The 26,246-nt window shown below is 49.3% G+C and overlaps 1 protein-coding gene across 2 annotated transcripts in view; it reads left to right on the forward strand.

Annotated features, from left to right (window-relative positions):
- Positions 1-1,302: 1,302 nt before the first annotated feature.
- Positions 1,303-26,246, forward strand: part of JAK1 (Janus kinase 1) — a 65,758-nt gene continuing 40,814 nt past the window's right edge. Inside the window, exons 1-2 of one of the 2 annotated variants that reach the window (XM_040073446.1) lie at positions 1,303-1,351; positions 1,795-2,102. The gene's annotated coding sequence lies outside the window, so the exon portion shown is untranslated. Of the gene's footprint in view, positions 1,352-1,794; positions 2,103-15,363; positions 15,423-26,246 lie in introns of those variants that run through there. The other variant, XM_040073447.2, reaches the window with a different exon arrangement.

Here is a 26,246-nt window from a genome sequence, read left to right on the forward strand (position 1 = left end):
GCACGACACGGTTCGGCGCATCCCGGTTCGGTTCGTCCCGGCTCGGTGCGTCCCAGCCCGGTGCGTCCCGGCTCGGTGCATCCCGGCTCGCCCGAGCCGCGCCGCCCATGGAAGCGGCTCCCGGGGCACGTCCCGCACGCCCGGCACGGCCGTGCCCGCTGGGAGCCGGGGGGGGGACCCACGGGGGACCGCGACCACCGGGGCGGGACAGCCGGCGGGTGCAGCCTGCGGTGCCCCGCCTCCAACAGCCCGGGAAGGCGGCCGTGCAACCTGCGGATGCACGGCTGGAAAACGACAGCTCGGGCAGGGACAACCTGTGGATGCACGGGTGGAAAACGACAGCTCAGGCAGGGACAACCTGTGGATGCACGGGTGGAAAACGACAGCTCGGGCAGGGACAACCTGTGGATGCACGGGTGGAAACGACAGCCCGGGCAGGGACAACCCCCGGATGCACGGGTGGCACACACACACAGAGCCCGGAGATGGTGCACAGCCTGTCAACAGCCTGGCACCGCACAGCCCGCCCTGCCCAGGCGCTGGTGACACCGCGGGGGGTGGCTGTGTCACTCCCCGTGTCTGTGTCACTGTGCGTGTGCGTGGCACTCGCCGCGTGTCTGTGCGTGACTCCTCCTGAGCGTGGCTCCATGGGTGTCATTCCTGGTGTGTGCGCGTGTCACTGTGCCTGTGTGTGACTGTCACTGTGTGTTTGTCACTGTGTATATGTCTGTGCGTGTGTCACTGTGCATGTGTCACTGTGCGTGTGTCACTGTGCCTGTGTGTGACTGTCACTGTGTGTTTGTCACTGTGTATGTCTGTGCATGTGTCACTGTGCGTGTGTCACTGTGCCTGTGTGTGACTGTCACTGTGTGTGACTGTCACTGTGTGTGTGTCATTCCCTGTCTGTGACTGTGTCACTGTGCGTGTGCCACTGTGCGTGCCTGTGTGCGTGTGTCACTGTGCGTGTGTCACTGTGCGTGTGTCACTGTGTGTCACTGTGCGTGTGTCACTCCCCGCGCTCTCCCGGCGGTCGCAGCCGTGTGTCCATCCCGTGTCCATCCCGTGTCCATCCCGTGTCCATCCCGTGTCCATCCCGTGTCCGGGCCCGGCGCGCGCCCCCGCGGGTGCCGCCGTTCCCGCGCTCGGGGGCGCGCGCCGCTCCCCGGTTCTCTCCCCCCCCCTTCCCGCCCCGCGCGCCCCCGCCCGCGCGCGCCCCCGCGCCGCCCCCGGAAGCGGGCGCGGGTCACGTGGGGCGCGCGGCGCTGCCATAAACACGGCAAGATGGCGGCGCTCACGCCGCCCGCCCGCCCGTGCTGCGTCATGTCGCGCCCCGGCCCCGCCGCGCCCTCAGGTGGGTCCGGCCCGGCGCGGCCCCGGGCACCGCGGGGTGGGCGGCCGGCGGCGGAGGGCGCGGGGCCGGCGGCGCCGGGGCTCGGCCGCTGCCCCGTGGCGCGCTGGCGTTTTCGGGGGGTGCGCGGGCGGGGCCGCCGCCCCCCCCTGCCCCGGGCGGGTCCTGAGGGGAGAGCGGGGCGGGGGGCGCTCCGCGGGCATGGCGGGGTCCCCGTCCCGTCCCGCGCTGTCCCGTCCCGTCCCGCCGCTGCTGCGCGGCTTTCCCCCGCCCCCGTTCCAGGTAACCTCGGGCAGCGCCCTGGAAGCGAAGTTGGGAGGGAGCGGCGGTGGCGGCCCGGGCCCCGCCGCCCCTCAGAGCCTCCGTGCCCGTCACCGCGGCCGTGTCACCGCCCGGCACGCCGCTCGATCCCCCGTAACGAGATGTTTGTTTTCTTCCCTCTTCAGGCTCGCCGGGATTCGCGTTCGAGCCGCGCTGGGGAGGATGGAAATGAGGTTTGTTGCCCTCACAACCTCGTGAGGCCGTGCGGGGCGAGAGCGGCTCGCAGCGCTGGAAGATCCTCGAGCCGTGCGTAGGGGTGGGGAGGGACGAGCCCTGGGGCTGTGGGCCGGGAACGTCCCCAATCCCGTCCCCGCGATGCTGAAGGGATTTTGGTTCCTATGAAACAACTGCAGAAATATCACCAGCCCCAAACGGGCAGGAGCTGGAACAGGAGTTTAAAAACCAACCAGGCCAACTTCAACGGGTTTCAAAGGTGAGAACTGGCAGCAAACACTGGAAAGTAGAGGGCTTTTTGAAAAAGTGTATGGAAATTTGCAGGGCCTTAGCAACAACAAGAGCAAAAGTGTGTGCTGGACTCCAAAATTAATGTGGGTTTTGCTATAAAAAAGGTGTTTTTTTCCAGATAAATGGAGAACTTATTGAGCTTTCTGCATCAGGTCTGTGTAGCTTTAGTCTGGCTGAAGCAAAGCAAAAATCAGAGATTGTGTGAGATGCCAGACAACAGACACTGTATTTGTATTGGGGGAAGAGCTGGATCCTCCAGAAAAAATGGCATCAGCCCTTGGAATAGGGGTGTGACTCCAGCAGTTGCTGTGCCAGAGGGTGCTGGGGAGGAATTGTTCACCCTCTGCCTTTAATACTGATAAGCAACTGCTGGAGCACGAGTGAAAATCCTGATAGAGTGATCAAAGCATGCTTGAATTGCAAAGCAGCGATTCTCTCATCACCTCAGCCTGTGAAATGTAGAATTCCCAATCCCACACTTAGAATTCCTCACCTGGAATACCAGTGGTGGTATGAAAACACCTCAGAGTGAGAGCCAAGAGCTCCTTGCTCATGCAGCTCCTTCCCCTTTCAAAAAACCCACCCTTGCATGGACGGAATCCATTAATATTTTTTTGTTGTGCTTTCCTAGCAACAGCCAATTCCTTAATGATTAATCCCCAAACTGGCGAATCTCCAAATTTGGGGGGGCATGCTGAAGTCATCTGTGCTGCCTGACGTCAGCATTGCATAATCTGTTGATTGTCCCCTTTTTACGTAATGTATGTTTGGAGTTTGTTTTAAAATGTAGAAATGTTTTTTCGTTTGGTGGTTTGTTTTTTTTTTTTCCCCTGCGTGTTGCTCCTCCGATATTCCACGTTTGCCTCTCCATTGCCCTCTGGAGTTGCAAACTTGTAAGGCAGCGTTTTCATGGCTGGATCCAGCCGAGTGTTTTGTGTTTCTGTCTTAAAAACAGCCTCTGGAACGTCTCAGCACCTTCTCTTTGCCAGGTGAGTTATTCGGAGTGTTAAACACAAAACAAAAACCAAAAAAAACAATTTTTGGAGTTTCTGCTTCCTCCTGTTGAAAACGTGGAAGCTCCTTGTGCTGCTGGAGTCCATCAATATCATAAACGGAGTTTTATTGGAAACTTAGTAACACATTAACTTTGGCAGCGTAAAACCGTTGTGTTTTTTTAAACTCCTTTCGGAACTTGATGTATCCAATTCCCTCAGGCAACGTGGGGGTTGTAGAAATAATTCTGTGATGTTTTCAGGAACGCCTGGTTTTAGGGAAGAAAAAAGCAAGAAGGGTAAAGTTGTGGAAATACACAACAAAGTGGGGGATGCAGAAATAGTTCCATGATCTTTTCAGCAGTGTCTGTCTTCAAGGAAGGAAAAAAAAAAAAAGCAGGGGGTAGTAAATATAGGTTGATGGAATCTTGTAATTTAACTAATTAGTGGGATTGTGCATTTCAAATGTTTTTTTTAATGTGGATTTGATGACCTAAAAATGCCAACTCAGACACCTGGAGGCCCCTCTTTGCTTCCTGCAGTCCCTGTGAGCACTGGGAGCTGCTCCCCTCGGAGGGCACGGCAAGGATCGGAGTGCTGGCTCTGGAGACACGTGCCAAACTCCAGAGGAGCCCGGTGAAGGTGTGGGGCGGGCTGGAGAATCCCAGCTCCAGGAAAACCAGGCAGCAGGAGCCCGGCGGGCTCGGGGCGCGGTGCCGCCCTCGGGGCGCGGTGCCGCCCTCGGGGCCGTGCCCGCGGTGATCCCGCTGTCCCGGAGCGGCTCCAGCAGCTTTCCTGGCTGCCTGCCACTGTCCCCGCTGCTCCCTGACACCCAGCGCTTGAGCAGCGTGAGCCAAGTGCTGCTGGCTGGGTTTCAGGGGAGGAAGGGCTGCCCCCCTAGGAGGCTTGGTTACTCTTTCTCCGTTAAACCCAGCGTGCGTGGATTTGCCCAGGAGAAGCTGCTGCTTTAAACACAGAAGCCGCCGCGGTCGTTAAGATAATGCTAATTATGTGGATAATTTCCCGGAGTGAACCTCAGCTGCAAAGCCACTTGTGTTAAAGCCTCCTGAGGCTTTTCACCCGCGGGGTGACGCGGGGTTTTGGGGACACCGAGGACTCCGCAAGTGCCATGGAGGGGCCCAATGACTGCCAGGCTGCCCTGGCTCAGTTATCACAGTGCTGATGCTGTCTCTTGTAAAGGTACAGTACTGTGATAACTGAAGGATGGCAGCCATCTGAGCTTCACGCCGTCCCGGAGCCGCCACGCGCCGCGTCCTGCTCCCTTGGCGCGGAAGGCGCGTTTATTTCAATAAAATATTGCACACTTCGCCTCGTTATTGGCTGTTTCGTCTTGGGAGGGCTTCCAGAAGTGCTGTGCTGTGGAAAATGCTCAGGAATGGTTCCCAAAGCGGGGACCTGGTGGATATTAAATAACAGGAAAGCCCCCTCGGTGCGGGATACTTGGTAACAGAAGAAATTAGTCTGTAGCAACGGAGAAAATGAACTCTTTTGAGATACTTGAAATGTTTTTGTTATCGATGCCACATCTTGGCTGGCTGCTGTAACTCAGAGGTCTCTACATGGGAATAAGTGGTGGCAAATGGAATCTTTCAGGCAGTGAGTTGCTGGCGCGTTGGGGACAGTCCCTTGCAGGATTCCCTTGGGCTCTCTGCTCTGTGGGTGGGAGACTGAATTTCCTGGGTCATTTTTACAGCGATGTCGTCAAAATCCCTGGAAATGAGGCGTTTTTCAGGGAGCCGGCGCTGATGTTTGCGCCGTGTGAGTTCACTCTGCAGTGCTGGGACACGACGGCAGAGGGGCCCCGCGGGCCGCTTGTGCTGGGAGTGTGACATCCCAAGATTTTTGTATAAAGCAACCGGAACCCTACAGAAATGTCCGTGCGGTGCCTGTTTCCCGGCTTCCTGCCCTTCCCCGGGGAACTGCTGGTATTCTTTCCGAGGCTGATGCAGCACTTTCCAGAGGTCACTGTTTACTCTCCATCCTGACGTTCGGCGTGGTCATTGACCCGGCGGTGTTTGGAAATCCTTCTTTCTGGGCTGGATAGTTCATGTCCAGCAGGGCTTTGCCCTGTGCTTCCCTGCTGCTCGGGGGAGAGCGCGGGGATTAGCCCTGAGATGGTAAGAAGATGGTTTTTCATTTCCCTGCTGCTCACTGGACGATTTTTGGGGCCGGCCCAGCGGGGTCGGGGCTGTGCAGCCGTGATGGAACATTTTGCCAGCCTGCATCACTTAAAGGGGGGAAATTATTACTGTTGCTGTGACAGAGGCTCGAGGCTGGTTCTGGAGGAGGGCTCTGCCTCACCAGAAACTGCGAACAATAAAAAACGACATCCTGCTAGCAAGAGCTTAAATTCTGGATTAAAATCTGAGCAGAGTCAACCCTCAGTTTCCATTTTCTGAAGGCTACAGGCACCTCTTGATCAGGCAGGAATGTGCTTATCCCAAAAAGGAGCAGTGGTCATCTCTGTGTTGGCTGTCCTGCAGGAACTCCGCTGTGCTCCTCCTTCCCGTGCCACATTCCCATTCCAGTCTGGACCGGAGAGAGGATGAGCTGTGGGATCCTGGGAGCATTTGAAAGCTGCCCAGGGCTCTCTTTTCACCTATTTTGGGATCCAGCAGGTGGTGAGGCGGGTGCATCCAGCCAGGTCCTCAGGGTGCTGCTCCCGGTGCTCCTTGATGGAAATAGTGAGCGTGCTGACTCCTTAGAGAGACCATCGCGTTCTCTTCCTGCCCACGGGAAGCAAGATAAGTGCTCAGAGGCAGATCCAAGGTTTGTTATGGATCAGATCCAAGGATTGCAGTTGCTCACCTGCCAAGCCATGGCTCAGGTTTGAGGTTAATGACCAACCCGTGCCGTTTTTAGAGGTGTGTGGCACAGCCGTGCATGGGGCACTCATCTGGGGCTGCTCAACAGGGCACAGAGCCCGCCCCAGACTTGTGCCTCTCATTTCCTGTCACAACAAGCACAGCCTCGAGCTCTGGCACGGGTCAGGAACTGAAGCACTGCTTGTGCCTCGGAACAGCCACATTTACTGGAATTTATCTCCCTCTCTAGTGCAGTGGACAGAGAGTCCATCTCTTTTTCCTGTGGCTTCCTACTGATATGGGAACGGGATGGACTGGTGGGTTTGCTGTCCAAATATCACTGCACATGAACAATGCAACTCTCAGAGTTTGCCAGTGGAGCACTTCCTCCCACCAACGTGTTAAAGCAAGACATAAACAGCCTGCATCCAGTGACAGAGCCTCAGAAACAAGGTCCATCCTCTCTCTGCTAAAGCCGTCTGTGATTTCTGGGATTGATCCCAAGGCAAGGCAGTTTCTGGTGCCTGTGATTTCTGGGATCGATCCCAAGGCAAGGCAGTTTCTGGTGTCTGTGATTTCTGGGATTGATCCCAAGGCAAGGCAGTTTCTGGTGCCTGTGATTTCTGGGATCGATCCCAAGGCAAGGCAGTTTCTGGTGCCTGTGATTTCTGGGATTGATCCCAAGGCAAGGCAGTTTCTGGTGTCTGTGATTTCTGGGATTGATCCCAAGGCAAGGCAGTTTCTTGTGCCACGTCCCAGCTGCCGTTCCAGATGGATCTGTTCTTACCCAGCAGTTCTCAGGCTCTTGCATCAGGAAAGTCCCTTTTCCCATCTGGACTCTGCCCTCCCACCCACGTTCCTCATGAGGAGAGGAGCAGTTCTGCTCCTGTGATGCCTCCCCGGGGCTGCGAGGCTGCGGGCTGGAACGGCTGCTCTGCTCCTGGCTCCCAGCCTCAGCTCAGCCTTTTAAGGGTGGGAGCTGCTGCTGGGAGCAGCCTGGCCCTTCTGACAGCATCAGGATTAAAGGCATCCGTTGTCTGCAGGTTTGAAACCAGGTGAAGATGTTGTCTTTCTCAAAAATGCCTCTTTTTTCCCCCCTAAATGTACCTTCTGTTACTGCTGGATTAAAACAAGAAGAATCCTTCCCCACAAAGCTTCAAGCACTCAGCCATTTCAAAGTCCAGCAGTGCCCCATATGAGTCAGACTCTTTTAATTGCTGCTCATTCAGATCTTCTCCAGCTTAGTGCAGACACTTGAACTTGAACTTTAACCCAGACCTTCGTGATTAAACATCTTTACAAACCGAGCTGCCTACTTAAAGTGTCGCCATGCAAGTATCAGATGTACCAGAAAGCAACTTGGGTTTATGTCTGATTCCTCAGCGTGAGCCTGGAGATGTTGGACAATGTGGAATGAACTCTGCTGAAGTCTGTATGTCTGTCTGTACTGTTCTGTTTTTCCCTGGAACTGGAAAAGGCAGCACCCAGGAGCAGTGTGTGAACAGAGGGTGCCACGATCCCTTCTCCTTTCTCCAAAAGATATTTCTGCCTGTATCTCAGGTTTTGGAAACAGCTGTGTGCTGAGGTGTTGGATTGTATGTAAACCCTTTTTGACGTTTTGTCATTAGCTTGATTCACCAAGGGAAACTGACTATTTGGTGGCTGATCAGGGACAAAAGTACTCAGCAGGAGGTGAGTGTTCCAGTGTGGTGCAGCATCAAAGTTACTGCTGTAATTTCTGTATTTGGGCAGAAGAGAAAGCCAAGATTGCACAATATGGTACATAATTTGCTTTTCATAACGTTTCACAGGAGCAGGAGAGGCGCACAGTGGATTAATATACTCTTACACAAGGTCTTTAATTGATATTGAGCACATACTATAATTTTTCTGGGAGTGGTGGAACCAGAGGAAAGACACCTCTACTCCCCCAGCGGTGCTTCAGGTCATAGGTGAAATTAGAATTGAAATCTCAAGTTGTCCTTTGACTTCAGGAGGATGAGAGCTGCACTTTGGGTTTTGTGATGCACAGGGATGTGCATCTGCCACTGGGAAAAGCCTCCTTCAACCAGAGCAGAAAATGGAGAAAAAGATGAGGCTGCTCAGGTTTTCCCTTGGATCTTGTTAAGTCAGGCACTGCAGCCTCACCCATAGCTCAGGACACAGCAGTCCCCAGGTCTGTGCCACGCAGGATCACCTTAAATTAAGGCAAATTTGCTCAGATTTGGTGCTGGACAGCAGTGCCAGGGGAGCCCAGAGCTGGGGCCTCTGGGGCAGGAGAGGGCAGGGAGTTGTCAGTGCTCCCTCTGCCACCTCCTCTCCACGGTGAATGTCAGAGCTCTATCGACTGCCCTCCCTTTGAATTAACTCCAGGAGCAGGCAGAGTACACTGAATAATTCAGGAGAGACGTGTGTTTAAACATTTGCACAAGCCTCAGATTCCTCCTGCCTGAAAACAAGGCTGGCAGAGAGCAAGTGATTCCTGCTCGAGGTGTTGGTGGATGGACAAGGGAGCTGTGGACCCCATCCCGGGAGCCAAGACCCCATCCATGGGTCTCATCCCTGCTCTGGGACCAACCTGGGGCTGAGGGTGGTGGGAAGTTCAAGGCCATGAGTTGAGGGCAGCACCAGCACAGGCAGGTTTGGTCTGGTGGTGGCAAAGAGCCCTGGAGAGAGGGCTGTTAGAGGAGCAGGGGAGGTCAGTGAGCAGCAGTGGTTTAATTGGTACAGGGAGAGCTGTTTTCCTTGATGGGAGGCTGAACTCCTGCTTTTTTTTTAAATAAAGACAGAGTGACTTTAAGGTAACACACAAAAAGGTGTTTGGGCAGAAGCGATTCTTCCAGAGGGAAGTGGATGGGGAGGAGTCAATCCCTCTCCCATGGAAGCACAGGCTGTGCTGGATGAGAGGGACACAAATCACAGGGACAACGTGAGAAGCTCCACGAGCACGTTCCTGGTATGGTGTGTTCCATGTGCAAGCAGTTTCCTCAAACCCGTGTGCTCGCATTCCCAGAGTGATAAAAAACTCACGTGGTTGCTTGAGCAAAATCTCCCTGTGCAGAACATCTGCATCTCCAGCATCCAGAGCCTTGCTGCACTCCTGGTTTGAACAGTAGCCAGCAGAGACCCTGGAAATGAAAATTCCCAGAGGTTTATTGCTAGTGAAGCCTAGTTAATTTTGGATGTAAATGTGCCAAGCATCTGCAGTTGTGTTTGCACCCCATTAAAGGAAAACTCATGGCGGTTTTGTCTGAAAATTGTTAGAGAAATGGGGTCTGTTTGGTTCCTTCTTAGACTGTGGAGTTCTCACTTCTTCACCTCTTGAGCTCAGCTAAGGGAAATGTCACAGCCTTTTAAAACAACTGCCTGAAATACAAGAGGAAATGAGGAAAACGGTGAGATGGGAGAAAATCCCTACACTGCCCCTCACCTCCATAGGTTTGGTGGACTGGAAAGGTAACAGCTGTTTCCACCAGGTTTGGTGTTGCAGTCTGGGTGTTCTCAGTAGGTTTGAATCCCGTATTCAAGTGCACTGTGACAGTTCTCCTCTTAATGTGGACTGTGCCATTTAAAGGTGACCCAGGGTGACAGAGACCAGCAAGAACATCACACTTCTCTGTCTCTAAGATCTCTGACACTTTCTTTTTTCCCTTCCCACAGCAGCCATGTGTTATACCATAGCCACGTTTTATACCATCATTTTCTTCTTATTATACTTTATGTACAGTCTATTTCAGCACAATGAACTAAATCTAAAAAGTTCTAGAAGTGCCTAATAACCAACTTCTCCTGTTTGAAATGCAGCACGAGTAAACTGAGCCAAAGTACTTAACATTTTGTTTTCCTTGTAAATGTAGCTACCAGCCCCACTTTACAGTTGTGCACTTTTGCTTTTGTCCAAAGAACAAACAAGTAACAGAAGACAGAATTTAGTAACTTTAGCACAAAGTAAACTCATCACCTCAGTGACTTCTGCTTGTATTCTTTAATTGCTTTTTAGTACAAAATTGACGGTGTTGAAGATTAAATTTCTAAAGCACTGGAATCAAGTGTACAGCAGGATTGGGGCACTCAGCTCCTTCTTAATGGGGAAAAAACTCCACTTTCCTCCAGATTTGGAGCTTGTTTGCCCTCCTGCCTGGATTTCTGAACCCTCTGTGCCATTATGAACAGCACTCTTCCTGCAAACACAACCTTAATTCCCAATTTCCTCACAGAGGGAGAGGGAATATGGTAAACCCCACCTCAAAACACTGCTTTATAACCCGGAGCGAGGAATTGTAATTTCCAAAAGTGCACATGAGGAAAACAGCAGCAGCAGAGTGAGCTTTGGAATTTGTCCAAGCATTAAAGATTTTAGAAATGCTACGTGCTCTGTGTCACGTGTGTCCCCCTGGATGGGACAGGGACCCTGGACAGTGCTGGGCATGACCCCAGAAATGCCCCAGCCATGTACACAAGCTCTGGGGTGTGTGCACAGAGAGGGACATGATCAATATTGTATCATTCTGGTGACAGACGTGGCATTTCCCATCCAAAAATATTTAATCATTGCTCTGGTTGAGGTCACCGCTCTCCTTTGTGCCCCGCTTTGTGCCTCCCCACCAGCACACCCCAGTTCCAGTAAGTGCTACACTTGCCCTTATAAAACCCAGCTGTTGCACGTACAGCTTTTTCTGGGATATATATATCTATCCCAGAAAAAAAAAATACCCATATATATCCATAAATATCCGTGGATGTGGAGTCAGTCTGTGAGCAGGAGCGTTGTCTAGCTCCAGTGGTGTGGCTGGCAGGCAGCCAGGCAGCAAGTGGGTACCTGCGAGCCGTGCCAGCAGCAAGCTCATCCTTCTGGAAAGGGCTCTGCTGGGAAGTGGATGAGCTCAAGAAAATGCATTTGAGCTTCTGGGCAGTATTGATTTGTCTTGATGTATTTTATTCATCTGCTTGAAGCACACGAAAAACGTGCTGGTGGAAGGAGTAGGAGGTCAGGGGAGGGAGGAGCCAGTAGCGGGGTTTGGAGCTGGCCACCATCACCATCTTCCTCCTTTGCAGCTGCTCTACACAAACCCAGTTTCTGCTTCCCAGCAAGGCAACAGAAGGAATGCCTTTTGGCAGAGAAATACGGGAGGAAAATGAAAATAAAACTGTTGGTTTGGTTTGCTGTAAGAACAATGAAGAACCAGAAAGACGGCAGTGGGAAAAAACAGACAGTGAAGGCAAGCAGCAACAGGAACACGCCTACTGCAGGGTTGAGACACGGCAGCAGCATCTTCACACTCCCCAGCTTGGAGCAAAGCGAGTGAACTCCATCCCCCCGGCCAGGAAAGTCGGGAATTGAGCTCCTGTTCCACCTCCCACACACGGCTCTGGCAGCTCGCTCAAGCCCTGCCCAGGAAATCCCCCTCAGCCTCGAAACCAGCGCTGCTCTGGATGCACAAAATCTGATCTCCTTTTTGCCAAGTACCCTTGGACTACCGACATGAAATAGCTGAGATAATTAGCAAAAAAAAAACACCCCAAAAACTGGGGGTTTTTTTTGTTGGTTTGTTTTGTTTTGCTTTTGAGCACCATCTTTGGAAGTAGTTAATTACTCGGAAGCAATTCACACCTTCCCCGTGTCTCAAAATAAATCCTGTCACTTGCTTTTCCAAGCAGAGCCCTCTGAAAACGGTGTCAGCAGCGGGGGTTTCATGCATGTTCCGTGAGCACAGGAAGCCGAAGATAAATTCAGCGGCAGATCAGATGTGAAGGACTCGTGCACTTGGGTGTCTATTTATACAGCTCCCAGGAGCAGCCGGGGGCCCTGAGGTGTTCCGTGGGGATGGGCTGCGGGGGTACCCACAAAACCAGCTGAAGGCTGCTTTGGAGCACCCAGGGCTTGCTTGGGTGACCAAAACTCTGCATCCTGGCTGCTCTCCATCCTCCAGCACGGACAGGACCAAAACCAGAATTCATAAAATTATTTCTAATTTCAATGACGCTCTGCAGAAGCGTGAGAGGGCGCAGAGTTGTTCTCAGAATGCTTTCAGATCCTACTGGAGGTTAAGGAATTTTACATCTCCTTTTACTCATCTCCCGGTGCCTCTGACTTCATTGCATCCTCCTGAATTTTGCTGATACGAGTGAGGAGAACCAGGCCCCAGAGTTACCGCCAGGAACAAATCAATGACAAACTGGAACCACTTAGAGAGTGTTAAATCACCTTTATATAAAAGTCCTGTCAATCCCGAGATGATGCCGTCAGTGATTTAAAGCACTTTACCGTGTGCCCCTCACTGCACCTTGAAATACAATGAATAAAAAAAGCTTTTAGATCATTTATACTGTTTAAAGTAGAGTGGAAATATCCCATTTCAGAGGGAAAGGCGAAGCTTGAAATCAAGCTGCAGAGTGGACAAGAAAGGGATAATCTGTGCATCCATCCCTACCCCTTCTTTAAAGAGGGCTACAAGAGGAAATTCATTGGAATTTAGTTTGATTTTTAAATCGCAAATACCAGGACAGTCAGATCTTGTCTTCTGTATTTTGCCTCTTCGGTGGAGAATATCTGTGCGTCCTGGAATTTGCAAAATAAAGAAGGATGTAAGATACAAAATAATTCTTCAGATGTGTCGCTGCACCCCAGTACAGTACTTAGAGAGAAGAAAAAAAAATAAAAAATTTACTTTTCTGCAGCTCTTTGCAAGCCTCTTTCTAAGCACGAAAACAAAGTCAGCCACAGATACAGATGATTAATTCCTTAGAGAATACTTCTTTAAGAGTTTTAATACAAAATTACATCCTTCCCATAGGCTGGAATGTTGTGGTAAACACAGACAATTTTGGGTATAAGTTGAAAATCTCCCCCTGTTATTAACATAGTTCTCGGAGAAATTTTTAGAAGCGTGTTGATTTCATCCCAGTTTATGTCACGGAACAACCAGGGGAAATCAGCAGCGTCCCAAAATCAAGGAAAAGAAGGCAAAAGCTCTGTAGCAGCCAGGGCTGGGAGACTGAACACACAGTCTCAGCGAAATCCAAGTTCCAGAGCAGCTCAGCCGCTGGGTGTTTTTAAAGTAAAGTGTGCGAGAATTTAATTCTGGCTGAAGGACTTGGCCTTTGGGAGCCTGGGTCATTCCTGGATGTGGTCCTGGGCTCTGAGCATGGATTTAGATGGAGGAGAGGTAAAGCTGCTCTCCTCCACGAGCAGCCCCAGGCTAAGCCCCTTATGCAATCTTTGGTCACAACCTTGGCTGGGCTGAGCAGCTCCAGGATTTAAGGACCTTTGCAGCATCAGTTGCTGTGCTGAGAAACGAGTCCTGCCTGTAAGGCAGAAATAATGCAGCTCTGGTGTGGCTTTCATGCTGAAAACCCTCCAAGAAAACCGATTTTATCCTTATCGAGGCAAAGCCATGGAAAGGGCTGATGAGAAGGAAAGAGAATTGTTGGAAGCAGCACCTGCAGGTAAAACATGGGGAAGAGGGAACAGGAAGAGGTCAGGCCTGGGAACCATGGTACATCCACATGTATCTTCGGTGTCAGGGGAAAAATCCTTCCCTGGGAGTGTGCTGAGGCCCTGGCACAGGGTGCCCAGAGAAGCTGTGGCTGCCCCTGGATCCCTGGAAGTGTCCAAGGCCAGGTTGGAGCACCCTGGGATGGTGGAAAGTGGTAGGGTGTGAAATTGGCTCATTTTTAATGTCCATTCCGATGCAGACCCTTCCATGATTCCATCATCTGCGCTGTTTAACCTCTCTTCTTCCAGCCTCAGGCTCTTTTCTAATCTGGAGATTACCAAAGTGATGGAACCAGGGTGAGGCTCCAGTGTTTCCCCACAGTGCATGGTTATAATCTAGACCCCGTGGCCGTGTAGCTGAGGAAAAAGGCTAACATGGTGCAAAACCATCCAAATGACACCCTGCTGGTTCCCCGACAGCTGTGGAAACAGGTGGGGAAGGGCTGGCTTGATTCCTCTTGGGAGAGGGGGAAAATGGAATCAAAGATTGTTCCTTTAGTTTGTAAATTACAACCACCTGCACATGTGCGCTCCCGGACCATCAGCACCTGACTCCCGGCTGCACCTGACACCCAGCTCGATTTCCTGGAAAAAAAAAGGGTCAGAATTTGGGACTGCTGAGGCAAAAGGCAGATGAGCTGTGGCAGAGCCACTGCAGTGCTGTGTAAACGCTTCAGAACAGCAAGGGGCCTTTCACAACTGGTGCTGCCACACGCGAGAAAACCTCGATAAAATGGTGTCGGTGTGCGTAGTCTGAGTTACATGGAGGGGAAGTATTTGTCAGAATGGGTTTTTTAATGACCTATTAATCTTTTAGGACAATTCCCCCAAAAGGCAGCAGCAGATTTACTCTTCTGTCAGAAGAAAATGCCAGATACGTGTAGTGTGTGGGAAGCAGGGGCGAGTGATTTCATTGAACGGAATAATTTTCTTACTCGCTTTGCTTCCACTTGTGCTGTTTCCTGTGACTTTGACAAGAGTTTGAAACCGCAGTGAAGAAACCGGTTTCTTTTCTGTGCAGATGGGAGGATTGTGAGCGTCTCCTCGTTTCAGCGAGTTGTTTACACCGGCGTGAGAATGGAAATGAGGTTGTGGATTTGTAAAAGATAATCTCAACACACCTAAAAGAATCTGACAGGAGGTTGTAGCCAGGTGGGGGTCGGCCTCTTCTGTTTAGGATATGGTCTTAAACTGTGCCAGGGCTGGTTTAGGTTGGACATCAGCAGGAATTTCTCCACGGAAAGGGTGCTCGGACCTTGGCAGGGGCTGCCCAGGGCGGTTTGGAGTGTCCATCCCTGGAGGTGTCCAGGGAGGGCTGGAGGTGGCACTCAGAGCTCTGGGCCGTGCGGCTGGTTGGCATCGGGCACTGGTTGGACTCGATGGTCACGGGGGGCTTTTGCAAGATCACTGATTCTGCGATTCCGTAATTCTCTAGCTCAAACCGCAGCGTGACAAACTCCGGGTATCTGCGGAGGTGACACCCTCAGCCTCGGCACCAGGGGAGGGAAGAACCCGCAACTCCGGCAGTGTCCGAGCGGTGACAGAGGTGACCGCAGAATCCCGGCTCGCTTCGGGTTAGAAGGGGCCGTTCCCACCCCACAGCCTCCCTCCTTCCCTCCCTCCGTCCCGCTCGGTGCCCCAGCCGGGCCCAGGCGCCTCCCCGGGGCGGGCTCGGCCCTGGCCCCGGCCCCGCGCATGCTCCGCTGCTGCCGCCTCCGCCGTGCCGGGACCGCCGCCCTCAGCTCTGCGCCGCGGGCCGGCCCCGACTGCCCCGCTCCCGGCCCGGGCTGCAGCGTGTCCGTGTCCGTGTCCGCACCGCCCGGCTTGCACCGCGTCCGTGTCCGTGTCCGTGTCCGCACCGCCCGGCTTGCATCGCGTCCGTGTCCGTGTCCGCACCGCCCGGCCCGGCCAGCCCGCACCGAGCGCCCCGGGCCGCCCCGCGGGGCCGCTCCGCCTCGCCGGGCGCCACGGCAGCGGTGAGTGAGGCCGGCCGCGGGGAGCCGGGGAGGGCGGTGCGGGCGGCGGGCGCCTTTCCTGGGGAGGCTCCGCGGGGGAGGCGTGGGATTCTCCCGGCGGCCGCGTCCGGGGTGCGGAAGCTCCGCGTTCCCCGTGTCCGAGAGGCTGCGGGGCCGCTGGATCCCCTCGATCGTAGGGGCCGCGGGTAGAGGTGCTCTGGTGCCCCTAAGCCAGGGGTGCGGGCAGGGCAGGGCTGTCAGAGCCGCGTTTCGGCCCCGGCTCGGAGGCGGGAGGAACAGCAATGAAACAGCTCCGGTTCCGGCCGCCGGTGGGTTTGGAGGAGTTAGAAATCCCCCGGAGCCCGTGGGTGAGCGCGGATCCCCGAGAGTTCTCTGTGCCGGGGAGATCCCGCTGCCTTCCACTCCGGGCTTGGGACGGCTGATGGTGTCCAGCTGTCGCTCTGGCAGCTGCTCCTCTCTACGGCACAGGGACACTTCGGGACAGCTTTGGCCCCCTTGCCCTTTCCCCCACGGGAGGTAGGTGACAGCCGTGCCGGGTCATCTGTGCCTGGATATCCATCACCCCAAAGGACACGCAGGGAACCGGGCAGCGGGCGAGCTGTGCCAACTCTGCGCCTTCTGCGGATGCCTAAAACATGATTCTGCTCTGTGTGTGTGTGAGAAAATAATTGCTGTGCTGGGTAATGGCAGGGAGTCGGAACTACATTGGTTTAAGGTCGCTTCCAGCCCAAACCAATCTATGGTTCTATAATGGCGTTGAATTGGGATTTTTAAGATCAGTGGATGAGGAGAGCTAGGACAAGTGTGAAGCACATCAAGCCTGGTGCTAACAACGTAAATTGAGGGTAGAAAGACAGCTCAGCAGTGGCTGAGTGTGGCAGGAGAGGATGGATCCTGCTCTGTTTAAACACACACTGACCCAGTCTTAGGAGGATGTGGTGTCTGTATGGGAAGTCAAATTTTGAGGCACGTCTAGAATGCTAAATGCAGTGCAAGAAAACTTTGGGATTTTTCCTTTTGGTGGTTCTTTTATTGAGAGAGGCAGATGGAAATAATTCTAAATGGTGTTCAGTGTTTAAACTAAACCCTAATGAACCCAACTTTGCACGGGGAAGATTCCCTGCAGTGAGTGGAGTGGATGTACTTTGGTACTGCTTTGTTCGGGTGCTGGAGCTCGGTATTAAGTTCAGTTTTGCCCTTATAAGGGGACTGGGAGGCATTTCCTCCTGGCACTTGTTTTTAAAACACACAGGAAGTTGCACCTTGATCTGGGTCTGTGTTAGGTGATACCAAGACAGGTGCTTTGAAATGCGGGGCCAGCTCCGGCACAGCCAAGAAAACCCATCAGGCTTGAGATGTTAAAAGTTTGTCGTGGCAGGCAGAGGTTACAAATATTTTTGTCAGTGCATTTTTAGTGATTCAGTTGTTAAATATGTCACTTGTCTAAGTGTCACAGTATCTGCAAGCTGTCCCAAAGCCCGGTGGCACAGTGTGTCTCGCTCTGGCCTTTGGGAAAAGTGATGTGAAAAGCTTGTGAAAAAGCCAGGGTGGGTGGGTTTAAACCTGCACGAGAATATAAACACAAAACGGGACCAGTTTTGAAGTTTGTGGACTCCTGGAAGGTGGTGCACTGCACAGTTAGTTCAGAATTGATTGCAAAGTGGCCCTTGTTTGAGGGGTAGCTTCTGTAAGTGTTGAACGGTTTCTGTATGTTCAAATTGTTGGCTCAGTGATTTTAGTTAAAAAGCAAGCAGGAATATTTAATGGAAAAAACCTTGAGAAGCACACCTGTATCAGCTGCAAAGCAAAAAGCTGAAGTGCACCTGAACAGTCACTCAGGGGGTAAAATCAATATTCCTTTTAAACTCAGTTTTCCCTTGGTCGAACAGAGTCTGCAATTTCAAGTTAGTTTAATTTTTTTGCTTTACCTCTTTGGGGCTGGAGGTGAGGCAGGGTTTATAAGTCCTATAAATTCAGGAAGCTTAGACTGACATTTCTGTAGTGGTTTAGTCTTGCAAATCAAGACTGAATTCAGAGAAATCAGCTTCCCTTTTTTTTGTGTGGAGGGGAAAAAAAATCTGTTTTCACAGGTAGCATCCTGGCAGCTTCACCTCTTGTGCCTCCCCCTGCTCCCTGAATTTGGAGGTGAGACAACTTTTTCTCCAACACACCTGGCCTCAGGTTCCTTGGCACCTTCTCATGCCTGATCTGGCACGAGGAGGAGGCTCAAAATGAGGAAGGGAGCTTCAAAATCCAGCACCCAGATGGATAATCCTTGTGTTGGATGTAAATTGCAGCAGAGAGAGCTGCTCTGATCCCACAAAGAGGAAGGTGTTTGCATTGTTTGGAGAGGCCAAAGCTTCAACACATAAAAGCAAACCCTTAGGACTGGTTTTATCGAGGTGTGAAAAGAGCTGCTGTGAGAATTTCTAACCCAGGAAGGAGTTTGAGAAGCCGGATTGTGGAGGGAACACCGAGCTGGGGCTCAGTTCCTGATTTATCTCGTGTCCAACAGCAATTAAAAACGATGAAACCTTTTCTTCTGGGTGAAAAACAAGCAATATTCACGTTTTTCTTTTTCATCCTGGCTGACAGTTTGCAATTCCGGCATTGTTTCTGTAAACAAGCTCCCGATCTTTGAAGCACTTAAAGTGCAATTAGGTTTCAGGTATTGGTGATGGCAAACACTTGCTAAATTGATAGAAAATGGCTTTTACAGTTCAAGCACATAATTCAGGCAGTTGATGCTGAGAGCCTGCCTGCAGTAAAGCTTTTCATGGGCTCCTACAGCTCAGTTTTGCTGGCAGGGTGAGACAGAAATGCTTGAACCTGATAAAGAAGGAAAGTGGAGCCTTAAAAAAAAAAAAAAAAAAGAAATAAAAAAATCAGCATTTTGGGGTTTTGGCAGCTAAGTCGCCACTTCCATCTCCTGCTGTAGCTTCTGTGCAGGATGTGAAGTGACAGGTGAAGAGGGGTTGCTCTCTCACTTGATTTCTTTAGCAGCATTTTAGAGCTCACATCCAGGATTTGATCTTTCCAAAAAAACCGGAGCACTGCTGAAAACTGCTGGAAGAAGAAGTTGCTGATGGTTTTCTTGGGCAAAATGGCTGCAGTTTCTCTTGACTGAAAGCAGAGAGGAGGAAGTACAATTTAGTGGTTTTGATGTCCTGGCCTGTTGCACACAGGTGGATTTTTAAGGAACGTGCCCTGACCATTTTCTTCATGCTGAATGGCTTTATAAAACTGCAAACAGTTTTGCTGGCTGGAGTAATTCTTGTTTTTGTTTTTTGTCTGTTGTTTTTTGGTTTTTTTCCTGCTTCTTTCTTGAACTGGTTATATAAATGTAACATAAGTTGCATAACTGACAGAAAAATTGAGCTACAGGAAACTGGGAGAGCAGCCTCGACATGGAAGTGTAAAGTCTGGAGCAGTTACTCTGCATATCAATAATGCCTTTTACACAGTGTGGGAGGTTTGATAACAGTGATGTCAAAATGGTTCTCTGCGTGTGATGGCATTATGACTATGCCTTGAAACTGCTGGCACGTAAAATTATTCTATTTAACTTATTCTAGATTTCCTTCCCCCCACCCTCTGGGATGTAAAAGGTAATCTAGGAGATAAGGGAAAAGAAGTGGAAGTTGAGGGAAAAGCAGAGGATTTACGCATTATCCTGAATTGTGGGGAAAGGTAGTGCTGAAAGCCTGGGGGGAAAAAAAAATGTTTTTATATGAGGAAGAACCAACCTGCAGAGTAGAAAAATTGTTACATTTTGGTGTTGCTGTTGGTCCTGCTCGGATCTGACTGCAAACAGTTTTCTGGAAATACCAAGAAGGAGACTTTACGAGGGGATTGGCTTGGGGAAACTCAGCTGTCATAAATCCATTTATCTGCTAGCTTTGCTTTATGACAGATTTTACTGCTACTCCTTTGAAGCAGGTCTGCTGCATCAGGGAGACTCTAGTAATAAAGGGAATGAAATCCAGCGTTTAATGCAGTATTCTCTGAATTTTGAAGCATGTGGGATTTACTGCGAGTCAAGAGCTTGGCCCCAGTTCCCAAAGGCATAATTCCCCCTGAACACAGAATCTGACAACTGCTCTTCCTCCTTCCAGGAGGAAACTCCTAAAGGCAATTTGCACATTCCTCCCGTGTTTATAGAAAGGATCTGAGAGGGGCTTTGGCTTGTTAAATCCCCAGAATATGAATATAGTTCCAATTTTTAGCAGTTTTGGACTCCCAAGTGCTGTTTAGACTGTTCCTTGAGTGTTTCCTGTCTCTTCCAGCTATTCCAAGACTCAGTGGAATGTCTTGCTCATCAGGGGGCCCAGCTGGAGTTGAGCAGGATATTGAAATATTAAATTGTTTTAGTGATATTCTTATTAATAGTCTTTCAATGTGGTGCATATTCTCTCAAGATGAGTTTATTGGTCTTTCACTTCAGATCCTTGAAACCACTTCATTTTCCTGGCTGGAAGCTGAGCTAATATTGACTGATGTCATTTGGAACAGGAAAAAATTGTTGTTCAGCTTAGGAAATCTGGGAAAAAACCCTTCACACCTTGTTTGTCAGGAAAAGGACAGATCTAAACTTTCCACTTTTCTTTTTTTTTGATAAGGAAAAGGGAGCAGACACTGCTCAATCCACGGGACAGGAGGGAACACAATTTGTTTGTGTATGGACTCAGATTTTCAGGAAATGAATTTGGCAGAGGTGGCTTTTTATGTTCATTTCGAGCCACCAGCAGCACGGAGAGATACATTAAACAAAACAAGCCTTAAAAACCTTGGCGCTTGGACAGTCTTAAATGACTTCCTGGTGCTTCCATCCATAAATACCTGGCTCTGCTCCCCTCTGGATTTTACTAAAGCATGATAACAAATGCAAAGCAGGAGTTTTTTAATTTGTGTGGGTAGTTCTGTTTGATTTTTTTTTTTTTTTTCCTTTTCATGAAGGTAAATTAGCTTGTAGAGCATCAGGTGTTTAGGGGAAAAGTATTAAAGGTATCACCTTAAGCGCTGCGTTAGGCTCAGTCTTTTGTACTTAAATCTCTTTTGCATGGGTTGTTTGGGTTTTTTTTTGTCCCCGGGGTATCAAAGTCTCACCTCTTCCCTCGAGCTCCTGCATGGAAAAAAGGGGTGGGCACCCTCAGTGCTGAGGTTTTGGATGCAAACCAGCTGGAAGGTGGCGTTTGCAGGTCACTTCGTGTGAGGATTTCTTGTGCCCTCGGTGTTTCGTGTTTACTGGGGATGCACAAGAAATAACCTTTCACTTCCTGGACGCTTCTGTAGTTCGCTTTTCCTCAAAGTACGGCAGTGCAGGCACCAATAATTTTGAAATTGCTGGGGCTGAGGGTTTAAAAGTTCATAAAGGAGCAGAGCTCAGGGAGCCTGAGCTGTGCGTGTCGCACCTTGGTGTTGTCCCCCTCGCCAGCTCTGTCACTCTGTGCTACAGGAATTACCCTCCCTCTGAAAAATAATAATAAAAAAAAAAGGATTGCAAAAAAATGTTCGCCTCTCTGCTCTTTCCTGCTCTTGATTGGTATTGCGTTTATATTAAATTATATTTTTTTTTCCTTCTACCTTTCTTTCTTGCCCTTAATACTCAAGCCGAAGGAAGAGAGGGGTGCATTTGACTTTGGTAACGAAGCAAGAGCTGCAATTCCCAGGCTTAGCCCTTGCTTCCTCCCAGTGTTCCTGTCGGAAAAGTCTGGGCTCTGCAGGTTGTGAAGCACCAGGTGCTTCTGAAATGGAGTTAGAACCTTGTAACTTTTCTGGTAGAAACCTCAGGGGCTTGGCTTAAATGTCTTTTATTCGATTTAGGTGTTGATTTGTAGAGGTCTTAATAATTCCAGACCCTAAAGACAAGGAATAGTCGAGAGCTGTGGTGTGGTCAGAGACGAGGAACCTGTGTAATCCCTGATTTTTGGTAGGGTCATAACAATTCCTTGCCAGTTGTGCTCATTTGCCCCGAGGGGAACGTCGAGGTTGTTTATTGACGTACTGAACTAACCCCCATGGAAACGCAAATTGAGCTTTCCCAACTGGAATTCTCCCCTTGAAGCCTTTGTTTTACCGCGTGGGAAAAATCAACTTGCCTTGTTCTACACCAACAATTGTTTTAGGAGGAATTCATGGCCTTAAACCACTTTTCTTGTCCTTGTGGGGCTGACTAACAGAGGAGAGCCTGGCTTTGATTTTGATGTCAAAGCCACACGGGGTAAGTGAAAGGACACATAGGGATGGCTGACTTAGAGCTGCATTTTTACTAAAAAACAGCTCTCTTCTGCCAAGTTAAAAAAAAAAAAAAAAAAAAAAAAGTCCTGTGGTTTTTACAGTCCCTTCGGCTTCCTGCGCATGTGACTGACAGCTCAGCCGGGCTGCAGATATATAAGCAAGATACATCAGCAAATAGGCTTGGCTTAAAAAGAAGGGGCATTTAAATCCCGAGTGCTCGGCCCGTGCCAGCGCCGCCTTAAACACCTAAAAGCTGAGGTGCTGATGAGATTAAGCGGGCCGTGTGATTAACTCTTCACCCCTTTGTTGGGACCGACTGCACGTTTGCCTTGCAATTAAAGAGTGTGGTGCCTCCAGCTTTGATCACAGCCGTGTTCTTTGGAGTTTGCTGTCGAATTCGGTGAAAAAGAACCAACATTTTTCTTGGCTCGAGGTGTGTGGGGAGGCTTCTCCTCAGCTCTGTGGGGATTTGGGAAAATCCTGTGTGAGGAACACCAAGCTGAGTTGGTGTGGAGCAGGTCAGCTCCGTTGGGCACAGGATTGTTCACAGAATTGTTCACAGGATTGTTCACAGAATTGTTCTCCCCACACTTGCACCACAGCCTGGGCCTGGTGCTGTGTCTGAGCATCGTGTCCCGTTCCTACAGAACCACCCTCTCTCTCTGCACTTGAAATATTAATTTTATGTGGGTCTGCCAGCCTGTAAATCTGCATCCTGCCTCACCTTCCCCTCCTGCCACGACCCCTCAGGGAGTTTTGTTTCATGCTTTGTCTGATGAATGAACTCCTCAGGACTTGTTCAGTCCCCCGTGTCCTTGTCACTTAGCTGCTTGATGAAGTTTAATTAGCGGATTAATTGCTGTGCTTGTTTGTGTGCACACTCTGCTGACTCCCTTTTGGCCCCCGAGTTCTGTAAAAGCTCGGCTTTGCGCACACAAACCGGTGCCCATCGCTGAAACTATTACATAAAAGACTGGATTTCTCCAAGCTCTGTGGCAAGTTCAGCCTTTGAATTAAGGGCTGAGATGCAAAACCACTCTTCCTGATAATTTTGCTGATCTTGCAGAAGTTTTTGTTAAAACCACAACTTTTTTCCAGCCAAAACCAGGGAAAAGAAGATTTACCGCCTGTTTCAGCTCACATTTTGGAGGTTGTTTAATCTGAAGTAGTTCTGCATTTAGGGCCAGGCCAGCTGGCAGATGTGCACATGATCACTCAAAATGTCCCAGCCCTGCTCTGCTGGGTGGGACAATTCCTTTTATTAATAATAAACATTGATAACCACCAGTGAAGCAGTGACGCCTTCACCAGGCTCTGGTGTTCACCTGCTCAGAACCACAGCAATTCTAGAAATGTTTTGGGGGATGTTCTAATCACCAAGTTATCCTTAAAAAATAAAAAAATAAATAAAAATCTCTCTTCAATGTGGGTTAGAAATTTTCAAACTCAGGGGAGATGAGCAGCTTTCCCAGGCCATTTCAGGATATTTATTTGTTTATTAAAACCTGCTGTCGCTCAGTTCCAGAGACAGGGAAAGTTGGGAGTGGTTAATTAGCAGGGAAAACTGACATAATGATCCTTATCTTTTGAACAAATACACGCTTAGAGTCCTATAAAACTCTTCTACGTGTCTGTACTCATTGGGAGGGCACAGCCTCAAACAGAAATGTTTAATTTGTTAAGCCCCAACCAAAGGCTTAAGAAGCAACTTTATACATTCTATCTCTGTGTTAATAGAGTTTAATTTTTCAGGAATTAGTTAAGAATCAGACTCTTGAGGATAGGGTTTAGGCCATGCCTCAGTAGAGAGCAAGGACTCTGCTCCACGAGCATCTCCTTATAAAATGGGCTAGAATGAGATAATTCCCTTTTCCCTCCCCGTCTCAGCCTCATCCAGCTCAGGGCTGAGCTAGAAAATGGGGCTCGGAGGGAAAAGTTCCTTTTTGGGAGTTTGACCTGGCTGATGTGGAGGAGCCCGTGGTGCTGGTGCCCTTCAGCAGAGCTGGTGACTCAGAGCTGTGTTGTGCACTTGGCTCTGGTTGGAGTTTTCGTGCTGAGCCTCACACCATTTTCTCAGTTTCCAGCTCAGGTTCGTCTCCCTGCTTCGATTCGCGTTTGGCCCCGATTGTTTCCTGGAGCTGGAACCTAAAAATATAAACCGGGGTGGGTTTTTATCTGTGAGCGTGAGTAACTGGGGGGGTCAGGGCAATTAATTATGCAATAATTGCTCTCTTTCCTCTTTCATTTTGTAGCTGTGGTCTTGTTCTAAGTCAAAGGCTCTGGCTTTAGGAAGAGAAAAATGGTAATTGGATCAGGATGTGCTTTTAATAAGACAAAATGTCATCTTACGCTTAAGAAAATAAATACTTTGTACACCAGTCCTCTCATTAAGAGTCTGGAACATCTTTCATGTAGCGCTTTAGTAAGAAATAATTTTTAATAAAATTAACACCTCAGACATCCATTTTTAACTTTGAATTGGATTTATTGCCAGCTTAAAAGCGTGTGGTTCAGTCCTGTTGATAGCTAGGGAGGAATTGCTGCTCCTGGGATATCTGGAATTCTCTTCCCTTGCCCCATCTGTTTGCGCTCGTGTGACAGTAAACAGCAAAGAATTCACAAGATTTTAAAACTGCGGCTTTGGCGTCCGTAGTTCTCAGTTAAACTTTCATCATTCCCGGCTGAAACGGCAGGGTGGCTTTTCCAGAGCTTCCATCAAAGAAAGGCATTTTTCCTTCGGGGGAAGATGCCCCTGCCCATGGAATGAGATGGATCCTTCCCAAGCCAAACCATTCCATGGTTCCACGCCAAGCACGTGATGAGAACTGGCAGAGAACAAGAGTTTGAAGCAGCCCAAGCAAAGTCCTTTGCCCCGATTTCAGCCGCTTCTGGTCACAAGCAGTTAGCTCTGGGTCTCTTGAGACAAAAATAAGAAGCAGGGTGGCGTTTCTGGAGTGTTTAACGCTTAGTAAATCAAGGCTTTTAATACCATCGAAAGAAAAATGTACAGAGCGACTCTGCTAAGTGTAATTAGGTTTCCTTGCTCTGAGGGATGAGGAAACAGTGCCATGCAAATTTCTCTCTCTTGGGAATCCAATTCTCCTCGTGGTGATTTTGTAGAACAAGATCATGGGGTTTTTTTTGTTTAAATTCAGGTGAATTTACTCATGAGAATGTTTTCTGCACGTCTTGTTCCCCTAAAATGTCACATTTTCAGCGGTGATGAATTGTACAGTGAGTCCTGAAGGGGGACAGAAATAGACTGATGGATTTGTTGAGTTTATTTCCCTGTAAGAATGAGGAAAATTATCTTTTTTTTTTTTTTTTTTTTTTTCAAATTTATTTGAAAAGTCGTGCCTGGTATTGTGTGGAGAGATGCAGCAAGCAGTTTTTAATTGCAAATAATCATTTATATAAAGATAACCACTGTGTATGCACAGAAGTCGCGTGCATAAAAACAAATGTTGGCTTTTTATAGCCGGTTAAATATAATTTATGTGCATTTCCATTTGAGAAATGCACCAGTTTGACTTGGTGACATAAATCCCAAGGCTGAAATGCAGCTCGGTTGTGGCCAGATTTCCAGGTCGTGACACCCAGGGCAGTATTTTGATTTGAAAATCAGGTATTTGCCCTCTGTCAGGTGCATATGGTAATTCTCAGATTGCTTAAGAAAAGTGCTGGAGGGTTGATTCATCCAAGTTACTGCAGGAATTACAGATAATTTTTTTTTTTTCCTAAAACTGATTTCTATGAGTTTTGTCTGAACTCTCTGATTAAACTTTCAACGCAGAGATCTGCTTCATATCTCTAATATTCACTTAATGTGTATTAAAATATTCTCTCAGGTCTTTGAATTTTGAAGTTATTCAAGCATTATGATGTTTTTTTATTCTTTTTTTTTTAATGTGCTGATGCATTTTGAGTCAGTTTTCATGGGATAACAACGCTCTGCTAATTACAGTGGCAGGGCAGTGGTTTTTGAACCTCCCAAAATTCCAGAGGTTTCTGTGAATTATGGAAACGCCTGATGTGGGATTGCTAGTTTTTGTAAGGGATGAACCAACAACAAGCTGAAATTGGAGGTTTTCTTGTTCAGATTCCTGCACGATAACTTGCAGTTCAATTTCTGAGTTGTTTTTAAGGCCAGGAAAAAAAAGGAAGTTCTTGATGGAGAAGAGAATTTTGAGCTGAAAGCCCCCTCGGACTGCTCAGGGCTGTGGTGGCCTCAGTTCTGTGCATGCACAGGACATCTTCTGCTTTTATTTCTCATTATTTTCTCCAGCATTCCATGTGAATTTCAGGAGGAATTGGTAGGAAGTGCTGCCCACTGCAGTTAAATATTTATTTAGAGCTGCTGTATTTGTAACTTGGCTGCGGCTTTGGAGCCAAGCAGGAAATGTCCAGATGATTCATAAAAGTTTTTTTTTATTATTATTTTCATAGATTTTGGGGTGGAAATCCAGGTTTTGGAGTTGTGACTGTAAACCAGCCAGTTTTATCGCAGTGGATTTAAAAAAAATGGGGAGAGGTGTGATTTTTGATTTAAAATTCCTCAGACTTGCTTCTCTCCTATTTTTTTTTTTT

The sequence above is a fragment of the Hirundo rustica genome, chromosome 9 (genome assembly GCF_015227805.2).
Source record: "Hirundo rustica isolate bHirRus1 chromosome 9, bHirRus1.pri.v3, whole genome shotgun sequence".
NCBI classification, from domain to species: domain Eukaryota; kingdom Metazoa; phylum Chordata; class Aves; order Passeriformes; family Hirundinidae; genus Hirundo; species Hirundo rustica.